At 45.2% G+C, this 4,114-nt stretch overlaps 1 pseudogene across 1 annotated transcript; it reads right to left on the bottom strand.

The window, feature by feature from the left end:
• Window positions 1-3,182: 3,182 nt before the first annotated feature.
• LOC101574516 lies at window positions 3,183-3,685 on the bottom strand (annotated as a pseudogene). Its single transcript, XR_001117146.2, has one exon. The product of XR_001117146.2 is annotated as a 60S ribosomal protein L27 pseudogene (transcript).
• Between the last annotated feature and the right edge of the window lie 429 nt (window positions 3,686-4,114).

Here is a 4,114-nt window from a genome sequence, read left to right as displayed (position 1 = left end):
AAAAAAAAAAAGAAGAGGGGCCAGGATGTAGCAGATCAGCATAGGGACTGCCTGGCAAGTGTGAGGTCCTAAATTCCCAGGAGCAAAAAACACAAATCAAAATTTAAAAAAAAAAAAAAAAACTGAAGAAAAAAAAGAAATAAGCCCCGTCACAATCCCTCCATGTTTTTGAAGAACTGGTTTCTTTCCAAGATCTACAGCACTGGGAATCCCCAGCTATGGGGGAGGGATAGTGAGTCACTGGTAAAATCTACTTTGTTTCCATACTCACACTTTTGTGTGTGAATGCTGGATCTTGCATCGCCTCTTCCCCTGGGCATGGTCAGTCAAGGGTGTCTGCCCTAAGGCTGCATTCACAGCAGCCACTCCAGGTCTCTGTGTCCTCATTTGTTCCCCAGGTCCTAGTTTTCTCTGCCTACCTTTATGGTCTGTGGCTTTGTATGATGCCCACCCTGATCCAGAGTCCCCTCTGTCCGTATATCCCAGAGTGTGGCAACTGTTCAAACCAAGGCATATCAGGTCATATTGGTAGACTGGGACCATTATATTCTGTGTAGGACGTAGGAAGCAACCAGGTGGGGTAGGGGTTGTCAGATAGTTGACTGGACTTAATGCCAGCACTTTGAGACCAGTTTCCTCCAAAGTCACACTTGACTAGTCTGCTTCTTGACAGGAGGGTTTCTGAACAGAAATTTCTCAGTGGGGGGTCTATGTCAAGCCTGGCCCTGTCTGTCACTGTTCCTGTGGCCATCTCAGTCACTGAAGTAGGATAACTTCAGAAACCCTGTTGTGTAGTTTTTCTGCAGTTGTTCTGTAGCTTAGTCTTAATCAATTAATTCCTTCCCCAAACAGCTCCTGATTAAACACTTTCAAGAGTGATGGGCACTGCACCGGGTCTCTTCAACTCTGCTTTGCCTTGAAACCTTTTTACAATAAAACCCCAGTGTGTGCATTCTACGGTAACTGCAGGCTTTTCTCCAGCACATCTGCCAGCCTGGCCCATTGTTTCTCTCTGGAATGGCTGCCCCCTCTGAGCTTGCCTTGTGTTAGTAGATACAGGTGCCCTCCCGCAAGAGCTGTGGACAGCTCCCCAGACTGCTTTCTTCCTTTTCTCTTCATTGTGCTCCTTTTCTTCAGCTTCTTTGTAGTTCATAGTTCTCCCTGCCAGTTCTTTTCAGATTCCCAGATGCCTACTTCTTTTTTTGATTCACCAAGTGGTTTTCCACGTGTGTTGATTCCAGGCCTTGCAACGGCTATATTTTGCTAACAGTCTTCAGTCCACGGTTTTTGGTCCTGTCTGCAGTCTATTTTTCACCAAGAATGTCTTGTGTGCTCTGCTTGTCAGCTTTCTGTCACTGTGACAGAACATCTGAGATAAAAGAAGGGAAAAATTTTAGTCCACAGTTTCAGAGCATACGATCAGCTGCCTCTAGTGCTTTTTGGCCTGAGGTGATACAGAATATCAGGATGTGAAAGAGGAAATCTGCACATTTAATGGAAGTTAGGAGTCAAGGAGCAAGACAAAAGGGCCATAACCCCCATCCCCTCTTCCCCTCCCGCAAAAGCTGAGGATAGGATGTGGCCCCGGTGACCTATCTCTTTCTGCTGGGCTCCAGCTCTTAAAGGTTCTATAGTCTCTCAATAGTAAGAATGGTGACCAAGCTTTCAAAATACAGCTTTTGGGGAGGACTTAAGCTTTACACCACAACACATACTAAGAAGATGAATAATAGTCGGGCTCATGAACAGCTTCATGATGGGGGCTGGTTTCTGGAAAAACAAAGGCCTGGGCTATGATTGTGTCCCCCAGAGGGCATACTTTGGAAACTTAGTCCCCAATGCAAGTCCTGGGAAGGGAGCCTGTGAGAAGTGATTCAGCTGTAAGTTCTGAGTTAGTGGACTCCTGCCCTTAGAGAGGGAGTAGCTCTACTTATTGCCGCAGAATAAGTTGTCCTTATAACAGGACAAGTTCAGTCCCCTCCTCAAGTTCTCTTTCTCAACCATCTCTTTCTTATCTCTCTTTACCTTCTCAGCACAGAATGTGATGCAGCAAGAAGGCCCTCACCAAATTTCAGCATGTTATCCTTGAACTTTTCTGCCCATAGAACTATGGCAAATGCACTTGTTTCATTCTAAATTACTTAGGCTGTGGACTTCTGTTAGAACAGCACAAAACAGATCAAGAGAGCATGATCAGAAGATTGAAATGTCCAGCCCCCTTATCCTTTAAGGAAGGAAGGGGTGACAAAAATTGAGTTGGCCCCACAGGCTAATGTGGCAATCAATCAGGCCTATATAATGAAGCTTCCATAAACCCCAAAAGGATAGGGTCCAGACAACATCTATGCTGTTGAACACATGGTGGTGCCGGAACAGTTCACCCCACGAAAGCATGGAAACGCCCTATCCCATTGAGCATATCTTCTCACGTTTCCTATTCTGTAAAAGATGTCCTCTGCAACTCTTTTATCAGGTTGTACATCTGTACTCTTTGTAATAAGCCTTATAACATATTAATTGGAAAGCATAAATGTTTCCCTGAGTTTGGAAAGAGAATAGATAAACCACCCTAGCAAACAACCCAAAGTGGAAATAGTGGGAATCTTTAATTCTTAGCCAAGTCAGTTAGAAGCATAGCTCACAACCTGGAGTTTGCAAATGGCATCTGAAATGGGAGCAGTCTTGTCAGACTGAGCAGTTGAACTGCGACTCTCAGACTCTCCCCAGGTAGACAGAGCCAGAATGGAGCTAAATTGTAGGTACTCAACTGGCATCTGATGGAAATTTGATCAGTTGTCGTTGAGAGAAAGTCTCTACACATTTTGGTGGCCAGAGATGTTGAATATTGTATTCACTGTGTAAGAGTAGGTAAAAAATTTGTTTATTCCTCTTTTTTTTTAATATTTATTTATTTTTATTTATTACATTTATTTATTGTGTGTGTGTGGCCAGCTCAGCCCACCAGGGGGTGGGGCTGGCTGGCATGTGGTGCTGGGGATCGAACCGCGGTCCCTGTGCTTTGCCAAGCTTGTTTCAAGTAGGTGCTTTAGACCACTGAGCCATCTCTCCAGCCCTGTTTATTCCTCTTTTGAACTCTATACCAAATACTTAGGAGAAAGACAATTTCATTCATCAATTTTTGGTACTGGAGTTTGAACTCAGTGCCTTCCTATTTTTTTTTTTTTTTAATTTTTTTAATGACAAACAAAAAACACCTAAAACCGGAGCTTCTGGAAGAACCACTTGTTCTTGCCCGTCTTGTATCTCTCCTCGAACTTGACCTTCGCCTCCCGCCGGGCCTTGCGCTTGAGGGCGGGGTCCCTGAAGACGTCCTTGTTGACCACGGTCTTGTCCAGCGGGATGTCCACCGAGTACCTTGTGGGCATGAGGTGGTTGTAGTTATACACCTTCACAAAGGACTTGATCTTCGACCTCTTGGCGATTTTCTTCTTGCCCATGGCGGCTGTCACTTTGCAGGGGTAGCGGTCAATCCCGGCCACCAGGGCGTGGCTGTAGGGGCGGTCGGAGGTGCCGTCGTCGATGTTCTTCACGATGACGGCTTTGCGTCCGGAGTAGCGTCCGGCAAGGACCAGCACCACTTTCCCCGGCTTCATGAACTTGCCCATCGCTGCAGAGTGAGAGGGGGCCGCTCAGGACTCCGTAAGGCCGCAAGCCGTCCCCAGCCGATTGCACCGAGCCGGAGTCACAGCGGAAAGGCAGTGCCTTCCTATTGAACTTTTAAAATTTTTATTTTGAGACAGGGACTTGCTAAGTTGCTAAATTTCCTTGGCTGGGCTTGAACTTGCCATCCTCTTACCTCACCTTCTTGAATGCTGGGATTACAAGCACATGCCACCATGTCCAGCAAGAAAGATAATGTAAAAGAGAAAGAGGAGGTATTTATTTTGCTATTCGGAACTTGCTTTTTTTTTTTTTTTACAGTACTGGAGATTGAAATTAGGCCCTCATATACAATAGGCAAATGCTCTACTGCTGAGCTAGATCCCCAGCCCTGTTATTATAATATACTTTTACCATGTTTTTATCCACACTATAATTGCAGTTTGAATTGAAGATCTTCCTTGATAGAATATGCAAGCTACGAAGAAAAATA

The sequence above is a fragment of the Octodon degus genome, unplaced genomic scaffold, assembly GCF_000260255.1.
Source record: "Octodon degus isolate 3935 unplaced genomic scaffold, OctDeg1.0 scaffold00055, whole genome shotgun sequence".
Lineage (NCBI taxonomy): Eukaryota > Metazoa > Chordata > Mammalia > Rodentia > Octodontidae > Octodon > Octodon degus.
This window is presented reverse-complemented; position numbering and strand designations above follow the sequence as displayed.